Source organism: Macaca nemestrina, chromosome 5 (assembly GCF_043159975.1).
Source record: "Macaca nemestrina isolate mMacNem1 chromosome 5, mMacNem.hap1, whole genome shotgun sequence".
NCBI lineage: Eukaryota > Metazoa > Chordata > Mammalia > Primates > Cercopithecidae > Macaca > Macaca nemestrina.
The window spans coordinates 126,676,481-126,690,234 of record NC_092129.1 but is presented as its reverse complement, the minus strand read 5'-3'; the positions used below and the strand labels follow the sequence as shown (position 1 = coordinate 126,690,234).

At 36.3% G+C, this 13,754-nt stretch overlaps 1 protein-coding gene across 2 annotated transcripts in view; it reads right to left on the bottom strand.

The window, feature by feature from the left end:
* LOC105479541 (collagen type XXI alpha 1 chain) overlaps positions 1–13,754 on the bottom strand; it is a 197,532-nt gene that overhangs the window by 51,867 nt on the left and 131,911 nt on the right. The gene's annotated exons all lie outside the window — the stretch shown is intronic.

The following is a 13,754-nucleotide window of genomic DNA, read 5'->3' as shown; positions in this document are numbered from 1 at the left end:
ACTCTTAGGAAATAGAGAAAAACTAGAATTACAAAATTTCTTTTTAAAAAAGTTAATGAAAACATTGCATATCAGAATCAAGAGGATACAACTGAAACAATGATGAGAAAAATATTCATAGTTTAACTACTTAGATAAAAAAATAACAAAAAATGAATGTAAATGAATTCAATTCTCAATTGTAAAAGCTAGAAAAAATGTAGGAAAAAAGAATAAAGAAATAGGATAAAAGTAAAAAACAAAAATTTAATGAAGTCAAAAAATAAATTACAATGTTAGATCTTCGAAAAAATCCAACACAGGAGGGAAACCAGAAACATATAAAAGTAAAAAAAATAAAAATAAAAATACAAAAAGTAGAGAGTGAAAGCATAAATATTCAAAGTAAGAAATGATGACCAAGGGAGAATAATCATTAAAACAGAGAAAACTTTTTAAAAATCATGAGAGGAACTGGCACAATTTTATACAAGTCACTTGAAAAATACAAATGAAATATTAGTTTCCTAGGAGAGTGAAGCTTATTATTATTGACCCTATAAGAGAAAGAAAGCTTAAACAGACAAATCCCCATGGAAAAAATAAGAGAAAGTTATCCAAGAACAAAAAGAACCAGGCTCAAATGACAGAGGGGAAGAGTAGGAAAAATTCTGCAGTGCTTGATTTCAATTGTAAAGTATCAATAAGAAATTATCGTTACAATACATATAATACCAGGAATGAAATAAAGGACATTACTACAAACCTACAGACATTAAAAGGACAAGAATAAGGCAATATTGTGAACAAAATATGCCAAGAAATTTGCAAGTTAAATGATATGGACAAATTCATTGAAATGTACAAATTGCTGAAGGTTGCTCAAGAAGAAAGATAAAATCTAAATAGGTGTATTATTAATGAAAATGTTCCTTAGACATACAACACACCTACAAAGCTCAGGCCCAGAGGGTTTCACTGGCAAATTCTACCAAACATATAAGGAAGAAATGACACCAATGCTATACAAATGCTTTCAGAAAATAAATGCCAGTATTGCTTTGATATTGAAGCCAGACAAAAATATCACAAAAAAGAAAACTGCTGATCAATATCATCCATGGACATAGACATAAATTATATGAAATAAAACTTTTGTTAATTGAATCCAGTAATATATAAAAAGAATATTATAAGATAATCAATTGTGGTTTATCCCAATAATGCAAAATAGAACAGAAAACCAAACACCACATGTTCTCACTCATAGGTGGGAACTGAACAATGAGATCACTTGGACTCAGGAAGGGGAACATCACACACAGGGGCCTGTCATGGGGAGGGGGGAGGGGGGAGGGATTGCATTGGGAGTTATACCTGATGTAAATGACAAGTTGATGGGTGCAGCACACCAACATGGCACAAGTATACATATGTAACAAACCTGCACGTTATGCACCTGTACCCTACAACTTAAAGTATAATAATAATAAATAAATTAAAAAAAAATCAATGTTGTATATTAAGAAAATATGAGAGGAAAATTATATAATCAAGTCAGTGAAGGCAGAAAAAGCTTTTTTTTTTTTTTTTTTTTTTTTTTTTTTTGCAAAATTCAACATGTAATCATGATATTTTACAAGAAAACTCTCAATAGACTAGGAATAAAAGGGAATTTTCTCATCCTGAGGCAGGGCTTCTATGTAAAACCAACTAACATTCAGTGTTAAAAGACTGATGGTTTCTACCTAAGATCAGAAGTAAGGCAAAAATGTGTGCTTTTACCCCTTTTATTCATTATTGTATTAAGGGCTTGTTTAGTGAATAAAAATATTAAAATAAATAAATTTCATATAAATTAGTATAGAAGAAGAAAACTGTCTTTATTTGTAATCAACATAATCATCTATGTAGAAAAACCTAAGAAATCAACAAAAAAGGCTGCAGGAACTAATAAGTGAATTTAACAAGATTGTAGGATAGACAATCAATATACTGAAACTAATAATATTTCCATATGTTAGCCACAAACAAACTGAAAATAAACTTTTCAAAGTCTACTTATGAGTATGAAGAAATATAATAAAATACTTAGATATGAACTTAACAGAAGACTTACAAGATCTGAAAATGACAAAACTTTGCTGAGTTAAAATAAACTCACATGAATGAAACAAAATACCATGTTCATGGATTGAAAAATTCAATATTGTTAAGAGAGCAACTCTCCTCAAATAAATTTAGAGACATGAAGATATTCTTCCCTCTAAGATTTGGAGCTTAAGTCTACACTCCACCTAGCGTAGGGCTTGAATTTGGTGACTTGCTTCCGAAGAACAGATATGGGATGAAAAAGTAGCAAGAAAGCTTGTAAATACTATAAAATAGGTGATCATCATTAATGTCACCAGTGAATATTCATCTGGATAGCATGTACATTCTGATTTGATAAATAGGACACTTGAACCCTCTGTTATCCTTTTCCAAAACAGAAAAAAACCCAACCATAATCCGAATCTAATCATGAGGAAAGCATGAAACAAACTCAAACTGAGTGATATTCTACAAAATACCTGGTCAATATTCTTCAAAACCATCAATGTCATGACAGACAAGAAATGACTGATAAACTATCACAGATCAGTGCAAAATAGGAAGGCACAACAAATAAATGTAATGTGATATCCTGGACTGGATCCTGGCACAGAAAAATTACATGAGTAGAAAAACTAATGAAACCCAAATAAAGTATGGAGTCCAGTTGACAGTAATGTGCCAATATTGGTTTCTTAGTTTTGACAAATATACCATAGTAATATAAAATGTTAACTTCAACAGAAGTCGGATAAAGGGTATGAGGAATTCTCTACTATATTTGCAACTTTTCTGTAAATTTACAATTATTTCACACTAAAAACTTTGGCGAGGCATGGTGGCTCATGCCTGTAATCCTAGCACTTTGGGAAGCTGAGGCGGGTGGATCACCTGAGGTCAGGAGTTCAAGACCAACCTGGCCAACATGATGAAACCCCGTCTCTACTAAAAATACAAAAAAAAAAAATTAGCCAGGCATGGTGGTGGGTGCCTGTAATCCCAGCTACTCAGGAGGCTGAGGCAGGAGAATGGCTTGAACCTGGAAGGCAGAGGTTGCAGTGAGCCAAGATCATGCCATTGCACTTCAGCCTGGGTGACAAGGGTGAGACTTTGTCTCAGAAAAAAAGAAAAAGAGAAAGAAAAAACTTTAACACCACATCTCAGGCTCTCTTGGTAAAAATTTTTAAGCTGATACTAAAAATAATATGGAATTTATGTAAATCTATAATATCCATTACAATTTCTAAAAAAAAAAAAAATTAGAGTGTTTAACATCACATAATTTCAAGGTTTATTTTAAAGCTATAATAATTAAGACTGTGTTGTTGAGGAAAGAATATGGGTAGAAATTAGTGGAATGCACATATTGATCAATTCATATTTGGCAAAAGCGTTAATGCAATTCAAAGGGAAATGATTGTCTCCAATAAATGGTGCTAGAATAACTGAATCTCCATATGGGGAAAAAATGAGCCTTGATTTTTATCTCATACCATACATAGAAATTAATTCAAAATAAATCAGGAGGGAGACAAGCAAGATGGAGTAGAAAGCTCCACCCATTGTCACCCCGTCCCAGCAAGAACACTGAGTTAACAATTATCTACAAAGAAAAAACACCTTCAAAGAACCAAAAATCAGGTGAGCACTCACAGTACCTGGTTTTAATTCCATATTGCTGAAAGAGGCACTGAAGAGAGAGAAAAAACAATCCTGAATTACCGACGCCACCCCTTCCCCATCCCCAGCAGAGGCAGCATGGAGTGGAAAGGATTTCTGGGTGCTGACGAAGGTAGAACACAGCAAGTGTAAAGCACTGAAAGCAGTGCTGTCCTGTTAAAGCAGAAAGGAAAACCAGACCAAACTCAACTGATGCCTGCCCACAGAAGCAGCCTTTTTTTTTTTTTTTTTTTTTTTTTTTTTTGAGACGGAGTCTCGCTCTGTCACCCAGGCTGGAGTGCAGTGGTATGATCTCGGCTCACCGCAACCTCCGCCTCCCAGGTTCAAGCGATTCTCCTGCTTCAGCCTCCTGAGTAGCTGGGATTACAGACGCGTGCCGCCACGCCCAGCTAATTTTGTATTTTTAGTAGAGACTGGGTTTCTCCATGTTGGTCAGGCTGGTCTCGAACTCCTGACCTCAGGTGATCTGCCCGCCTTGGCCTCCCAAAGTGCTGGGATTACAGGCGTGAGTCACAGCACCCAGCCCAGAGGAAGCATTTAAACCAGCCCCAACCAAAGGAGAATCACCCATCCCAGTGGTCTGAACTTGAGTGCCTGCAAACCTCACCACCAAGGGCCAAAGTGCTTCAGTCTCCAAGCAAACTTAAAAGGGAGCCTAGGCCATAATGTCTGTAACTCATAAGAGAGTCCTAAGGCTGAACTAGGCCCAGAGACAGTGGACTGGGGAGGCACACAACATACTGAGACACACACTGCAGCAGCCAAGAGAGTGTTGGCAGCATCCTTCTCTTGACCCCAGACTGCAAAGCTCATGGCTCCAAAAGAGACCCCTTCCTTCTATAATCCTTAAGGAGAGGAGAGGGAAAAGTGAGGAGGACTTTGTCTTGCATCTTGGATATCAGCTCAGCCACAGCAGGATAGGGCACTGGCTAGAGTCAAGAGGCCCCCTTTCCAGGCCCCAGCTCCCAGATGACATTTCTAGACACACCCTGGGCCAGAAGTAAACTTACTGCCTTGAAGGAAAGGATACAGTCCTGCCAGCATTCATCACCTGTTAACTGAAGAGCCCTTGGGCCCTGAATAACTAGCAGCGATACCTAGGTACTACACCAAGGGCCTTGGTGAACCTCTGAGACTTGTTGGCTTCATGTGAGACTCAGCCTCAAGCTGTGGTGGCTATGGGGTAAAACTCCTTCTGCTTGAGAAAAGCAAAGGGAAAAGTAAAGGAAACTCTGTCTTTTATGCCTTAGGTACCAACACTGCCACGGGGAAGTAGAGCACCAAACAGAGTCTTGGGGTCTCCAATTCCAGCACCTGAGTCTTAGACAGCATTTCTGGACCTTTCCTGGGCCACGGGGGATCCCACTACCCTAAAGAGTGAGTCCCAGGTCACGTAGCGTTCACCACAAGCTGACTTATGAGACCTTGGGGCTCAAGGAAACATCAGTGGTCATCTGGCAGTACTCCTCATGGCTGGGGTGGTGGAAGACACGAGGTGAGGCTCCTCTGCCTTTGAAAGGAGAGAAAAAAGTGAGAAGGACTACATCTTGTGGTTTGAGTGCCAGCTCAGCTGCAATACAACAGTATACCAGGTAGACATCTAAGGCTTTTGACTCTAGTCCCTGACTCCCAGATGGAACTTCTGGACCCATTTGGGGGTTGGTGGACTTCACCACCCTGAAGGGAAGGACACAGACCTGGCTGGCTTTGCCATCTGCTGATTGTAGGGTCCTAGGGCCTTGAACATAGGCAGTAGCCAGAGAGTGGTCAGAGTAGACGGTGGGTGAGACCCAGCGCTGTGCTGGCTTCAGATATGACCCAGAGCATAGTGGTGGTGGTTACAGGGGTGGTTGTATCACTCTATCCCCAGCTTTAGGTGTATCCAAACAGAGACAAAGACTCTATATGTTTGGGATAAAGTAAGGGAAGAGAACAAGCATCTCTGCCTGGTAATCCAGAGAATTCTCCCAGACCTTGTTCAAGACAATCAAGGTGGTACCTCTACAAGTCTGCAAGAATCAGTGTTACTGGACTTGGGGTATACCCTAAAGCAGAAACAGCTTAGATCACAACACTGAAGTCCTTTCAAATAACTTGAAAAGCTTCCCAAGAAGGATGACTACAAATAAGCCCAGACAGTGAACACTACAGTAAAGAGCTAACTCTTCAATGCCCAGACACTGAAGAACATCTGCTAGCATCAACACCATTCAGGAAAACACGACCTCACCAAATGAACTAAGTAACGTACCAGGAATCAATTCTAGAGAAACAGAGATATGTGATCTTTAAGACAAAGAATTCAGAATAGGTGTGTTGAGAAAACTTTAACAAATTCAAGTTATGCAGAGAAGGAACTAGATAAATTTCACAAAGAAATTGAAATAATTACAAAGAATCAAGCAGAAATTCTGGAGCTGAAAAATGCAATTGGCATACTGAAGAATGTATCAGAGTCCCTCAATAGCAGAATGAATCAAGCAGAAGAAAGAATTGGTGAGCTTGAAGAGAGACTTTGGAGATAAAGTCAGAGGAGACAAAAGATAATAATAATAAATGATAGAGCATGCCTATAGGATCTAAAAAACAGTCTCAAAAGGGCAAATCTAAGAGTTATTGGCCTTAAAGATGAGGTAGAGAAAGAGATGGGGGGTAGAAACTTTATTCAAAGGGTTAACAGAGAACTTCCCAAACCTAGAGAAGATATTAATATCCAAATACTTAAAGGCTATAGAACACTGAGCAGATTTAACCCAAAGAGGACAACCTGAAGACGTTTAATAATCAAACGCTACAAGGTCAAGGATAAAGAAAGGATCCTAAAAGCAGAAGAGACAAAAATAAATAAATAACATACAATGGAGCTCCAATATGTCTGGTAGCAGACTTTCAGTAGAACGCTTACAGGTCAGGAGAGAGTAGCATGACATTTTTCAAGTGCTGAAGCTTAAAAAAAAAAAAAACTTTACCCTAGTATAGTATATCCAGCAAAAAATATCCTTAAAACATGAAGGAGAAAGATGTTCCCAGAAACAACAGCCAAGTGATTTCATCAATACCAGACCCATCGTACAAGAAATGCTAAAGGGAATACTTCAAACAGAAAGAAAAGAACATTAATGAGCAATAAATAATCACCCGAAGGTACAAAACTTACTGGTAATAATAAGCACACAGAAAAATGCAGAATATTATACACTGTTACTGTGGTGTGTAAACTACTCTTATCCTAAATAGAAAGACTAAATAATGAACCAATCAAAAATAATAACTATAACAACTTTAAAAGACATAATCAGTACAATAAGATATAAATTGAAATAATAAAACGTTAAAAAGCAGGGTGACAAAGTTAAGGCAAATTTTTATTAGTTTTCTTTTTGCTTGTTTGTTTATGCAAATAGCATTAAGTTGTTATCAGTTTAAAATAATGGGTTATAAGATAGTATCTGTAAGCCTCATAAATACATACAATGAATACATAAAAAATAAAAAGCAAGAAACTAAGTTATATATACCAGAGAAAATCATCTTCACTAGAGGACAATAGGAATGAAAGAAAGAAGGAAAGGAAGACCAAAATACAACCAGAAAACAAATAACAAAATGGCAGGAGTAGGTCCTTACTTATAAATAATAACATCTAATGTAAATGAACTGAACTCTCCAATCAAAAGACATAGACTGGCTGACTGGATGAACAAACAAGACCCGTTGATCTATTGTTCACAATAAATACACTTCAACTATAAAGACACACATAGACTAAAAATAAAGGGATGGAAAAAGGTACTTCATGCCAATAGAAACCAAAAAAAGAACAACAGTAGCTATAATTATATCAGACACAATGGATTTCAAGACAAAAACTATGAGAAGAGAAAGGGTCACTATACAATAATAAAGGGGTTAATTCAGCGGAGGATATAACAATTTTAAATGCACCTAACACCCGAGCATCCAGATATATAAAGGAAATATTATTAGAGCTAAAGAGAGTGATAGACCCCAATACAATAATAGCTGTAGACTTCATCATTCCATTTTCAGCATTGGACAGATTTTCCAGATAGAAAATGAACAAAGAAACATTAGACTTAATCTGCACTACATACCAAACAAATCAAATAGATATTGCAGAATACAAATTCTTTTCTTAGCATGTGGATTATTCTCAAAGACAGACCATAGATTAGGTCACAAAAAAGTCTTCAAACATTCCAAATATGGAATAATATCAAGTATCTTCTCTGACGATAATATAATAAAGCTAGAAATCAATAACAAGGAATTTTGGAAACTATACAAATACATGGAAATTAAACAATATGCTCCTGAATGACCAGTGAGTCAATGAAGAAATTAAGAAGAAAATTGAAAAACTTCTTGAAGCAAGTAACAATGGAAACACAGCATACCAAAATCTATGGGATATGGCAAAAACAGTAGTAAGAGGGAGGTTTATTGCTGTAAGTACCTACATCAAAAAAGAGAAAAACTTCAAATACGCAATCTAACAATTCATCTTAAAGAACTAGAAAAGCAAGGGCAAACCAAACCCAAAATTAGTAGAAGAAAAGAAATAATGAAGATCAGAGCAGAAATCAATGAAATTGAAATTCAAAAACACAAAGATCAGGGCCGGGCGCAGTGGCTCACGCCTGTAATCCTAGCACTTTGGGAGGCCAAGGCGGGTGTATCACGAAGTCAGGAGATTGAGACCATCCTGGCTAACACGGTGAAACCCCATCTCTACTAAAAATACAAAAAATTAGCCGGGCAAGGTGTTGGGTGCCTGTAGTCCCAGCTACTCCAGCTACTCCGGAGGCTGAGGCAGGAGAATGGTGTGAACCAAGGAGGTGGAGCTTGAAGTGAGCTAAGACTACACTACTGCACTCCAGCCCGGGGCGACAGAGCGAGACTGTCACAAAACAAACAAACAAACAAACAAACAAACAAATCCACAAAGATCAATGAAACAAAAAGTTGTTTTTTCTTTTTTTTTTTTTTTTGAAAAGACAAACAAAATTGACAAATTTTTAGCCAGTGTAACCAAGAAAGTAAGAAAGGATACCCAAATAAAATACAGTCAGAAAAGAGAAAGGAGACATTACAACTGACACTCAGAAATTCAAAGGATCATTAGTGGCTACTATAAGCAACTATATGCCAATAAATTGGAAAATACACATGAAATGGACAAACTCCTAGATACAAACAACCTACTGAGATTAAAGCAGGAAGAAATCCAAAACCTGAAAAGACCAATAACAAGTAATAAGATCCAAGCTGTCATAAAAGTCTTCCAGTAAAGAAAAGCCTGGGATCTAATGGCTTCGCTGCTGTATTTGACCAAACATTTAAAGAACTAATACCAATCCTACTCAAACTATTCTGAAAAATAGAGGAAGAAGGACTACTTCCAAACTCTTTCTATGAGGCCAGTATTACCCTAACACCAAACTAGACAAAAACATACCACAAAACAAAACTACAGGCCAATATCTCTGATGAATATTGATGCAAAAATCTTCAACAAAATACTAGCAAACCAAATTCAACAATACATTAGAAAGATCATTTATCACAACCAAGTGGGATTCATCGCTGGGATGAAAGAATGGCTAAATGTATGCAAATCAATCAATATGATACATCATATCAACAGAATGAAAGCTAACCATATGATCATTTCAATTGATCCTGACAAAGCATTTGATAAAATTAAATATCTGTTCATGATAAAAACTCTCAAACATGTAGATATAGAAGGGACATACCTCAACATAATAAAGGCCATCTATGACAAACCCACAGCTAATATAATACTGAATAGGGAAAAAATAATAAAAGCCTTTCCTGTAAGATCTGAAACATGATACTACGTCCCCTGTCACCACTGTTATTCAACATAGTACTGGAAGTCCTAGCTAGAGCATTCAGACAAGAGAAAGTTATAAAGGGCATCCAAATTGGAAAGGGAGAAGTAAAATTATCCTTGTTTGCTGATGATATAATCTTATATTTAGAAAAACCTAGACTCCACCAACAAACTATTAAACTGATAAACAAATTTGGTAAAGTTGCAGGATAAAAGTCAACATACAAATATCAGTAGCATTTCTATACGCCAATGGTGAACAATCTGGAAAAGAAATTTAAAAAGTAATCCCATTTACAATAGCCACAAATAAAATTAAATATCTAAGAATGAACCAAAGAAATGAAAGATCTCTACAATGAAAATTATAAAACACTAATGAAAGAAATTGAAGAGGACACCAAAAAATAAAAAAATTCATGTTCATGGGTTTGAAGAATCAATATTCTTTAAATGTCCATACTACCAAAGCAATTTACAGATTCAATGCATTTCCTATCAAAATACCGATGACATTCTTCAGAAACATACAAAAACCAATCCTATAATTTATATGGAATCACAAAAGACCCAGAATAGCCAAAGCTGTCCTAAGCATAACGAATAAAAGTAGAGGAATTACATTACCTGACATCAAATTATAGTACAGAGCTATATTAACCAAAACAACATGGTACTGGCATACAAACAGATACATAGACTAATGGAACAAAACAGAGAACCCAGAAACGAATGTACACACCTACAGTGAACTCATTTTTGACAAAACTTCTAAGAACATACACTAGGGAAAAGACAGTTTCTTCAAGAAATAGTGCTAGGAACATTGGATGTTCCTATGCAGAATAATGAAACTAGGCCCCTATCTCTTGGCATACACAAAAATCAAATCAAAATTGACTAAAGACTTAAATCTAGGACCTCAAACTATGAAACTACTACAGAAAAACATTGGGGAAAATCTCCAGGACATTGACCTTGGAAAAGATTTCTTGAGCAATACCTTACAAACACAGGTAACCCAAGTAAACATGGACAAATCATGCTGAAAAGCTTCTGCACAGCAAAGTATACAATCAACCAAGTTAAGAGATAATCCACGAAATGGGAGAAAATATTTGCAAACTACCCATCTGATAAGAGATTAGGAACCAGAAAATATAAAAAGTAGAAAAAAAATCCAATAATCTTATCAAAAGATGGGCAAAATATTTGAATACACATTACTCAAAAGAAGACATACAAATGGCAAATAGGCATATGAAAAGATGTTCTTCATTGATAATCAGATATGTGCAAATCAAAACTAAAATAAAATATCATCTTACTCCAGTTAAAATGGCTTTTATCCAAAAGGCAAACAATAACAAATGCTGGTGGGGAGGATGTGAAGAAAAGGGAAGCCTTGTACACTGTTGGTGAGAATATAAATTAGTACAACTACTATGAAGGACAGTTTGAAGATTCCTCAAAAAACCTGAAAATGGGTTGGGCGCAGTGGCTCACGCCTGTAATCCCAGCACTTCGGGAGGCCAAGGAGGGTGGATCTCCTGAGGTCAGGAGGTCAGCCTCGCCAACATGACGAGACCCTGTCTCGACTAAAAATACAAAAATTAGTCAGGCATGGTGGTGGGTGCCTGTAATCCCAGCTACTTGGGAGGCTGAGGCAGGAGAATTGCTTGAACCCGGTAGGCAGAGGTTGCAGTGAGCCGAGATCATGCCATTGCACTGCAGCCTGGGCAACAAGAGCGAAACTCTATGTCAATTAAAAAAAAAAAAAAAAAAAAAAAAAAAAAACCTAAAAATGGAGCTACCACATGATCCAGCAATCCCACTGCTGGGTGTGTACCCAAAAGAAGAAAGGAAATCAGCATATCAAAGGGATATCTGCACTTCTATGTTCCTTGCAGCACTTACAATGGCTAAGATTTGGAAGTCACCTAAGTAACCATCAACAGATGAATGGATAAAGAAAATGTGGCACATATACACAATGGAGTACCATTCAGCCATAAAAATCAATTAGATCCAGTCATTTGCAACAACATGGATCAAACTGGAGATCATTATGTTAAGTGAAATAAGCCAGAAACAGAAAGACAAACATCACATATTCTCATGTATTTGTGGGAACTAATAATCAAAACAATTGAACTCATGGCATAGAGGGTAGAAGGATGGTTACCAGATGCTGGGAAGGGTAGCCATCAAACAATGAAAAGACATGGGGGAACTTTAAATGCATATTATTAAGAGCAAGAAACCAATCTGAAAAGGTCACATAATGTATGATTCCAACTATATGATATCCTGAAAAAGGAAAAACTCTGGAGAGAGTAAAAAGATCAATGGTTGTGAGTGGTTAAAGAGAAGAAAGGATCAAAAGGTGGAGCTCACAGGATTTTTAGAGGAGCGAAACTATTCTCTATGATACTACAATGTTATTTTTGTCAAATATATGTATTTGTCAAGTGTACAATACCAAGAGTTAACTCTAACATAAACTATGAACCTTGGGTAATAGTGATGTGTCAACTGTAACAAACGTACTACTCTGGTGGAGATGTTGAACATGGGAGAGCCTGCACAGGGTTGGGAAGTGGCAGGGGGTGTGTGGGAATACACTGCACTTTCCATTCAATTTTGCTATAAACCTAAAACTGTTTTTATAAATAAAGTAATTTAAACAAAAAAAGTAAATAGCTTTTTTTTTTTTTCAATTCGTGAATGATTTCTATAAAAAAATTACAAACAGACAAGACAGAAAAACTTCATTGTTTTTAGGAGACCCACACTAATTAGAAAACAGGAGACATAACCAAGCTCAAATATGAAGGGTGGTATGAACCTATAAGGAAGGCAAATATCAAGAGTGAACTGAACTCAAAATGTTGAACATAGTGATATATCCCTACAGTAAAATACTATTAGCATTAAAAAGGAATGAAGTACTACCAATACAAGCCAAAGCACAGATGACCCACAAAAATGTCATGGTAATTGAAAGAACAAAAGATCATATATTACATGTTTCCGTTTATATGAAATGTCCAGAATACACAAATCTGCAGAGACCGAAAACAGAGTAATGGTTGTCAAGGGTTTAATGTACGGGATAGTAGCTTGGTGAGAAATGGGGAGTGACCACTATACTACATGGGCATGGTGTTTCTTTTTAGGATAATGAAAATGTTCTAAAAGTGGACTCTAATGAGGTTTCATAACTCTGTAAATACACAAAAACTGTTGAATTTTACACATTAAATGGGTGAATTTTATGGTATTCAATTATATATCAATATAGATGCTAGAAAACAGTGACCTGATGTTTACATTTGCAGGTACATGAATGCACATACTACTCAGATTAAGACTAAAAAGGAATCTTAAAGCTGTGTTCAAATCAGGAAATGAATAAAAGAACGAATTCCTTATTCGACACTTATTCTTTGCCAGGAACTGTGCTGGGTGCTTTGTCTTACTCAAGTCCCTTTCATACCATTCTAGATAGGTAACATTTACTCTATTTTTGAAATAGAAACTGTCAAAATATTTGCCAGAGAACATACAACTAGTTAGAGAAAGTCACTGCAAGCTGGAAATCCAACTCCATTCTATTCTCTAAGCTCTCCTGTCTCCCAAAAAGAACAGTCCCATTTCTTGAGGCATATGAATTTATGCTAGCAGAGGACAAAAATTAATTAAAATGAATGCTTAGGTTGTAGGCAAAGAAAAAAAATCCGTATTCTCTCACATAGTCTAGATTATAAACCCTGTAAGAGGAGATGCCATGATGGCTTTATTCTCCTCTATATGTCTAGCTTCTAATAAATATCAATAAAATCTGTTCAATTAAATAAGTGAGAAAATACAAAACCACTGAAGCATAATTAACAAGAAGGGACCAAGGACTTTAAAATGGGTTCCCATATTTTACAGTCAGGTTACTACTGTCCTAGGAAGTGTTGTTTCAAAGTATACTCTGAAGAATCATGGATATTTGAAAACCCTTCATAGAACTTGAAGCAAATAAATGAATAATTTTTCCTTTGGAAAACACCCACAGACCAAGAAAATTTGGACTGAATTTCTGAGCAACTCTGGGATTCAAAGAACTGAC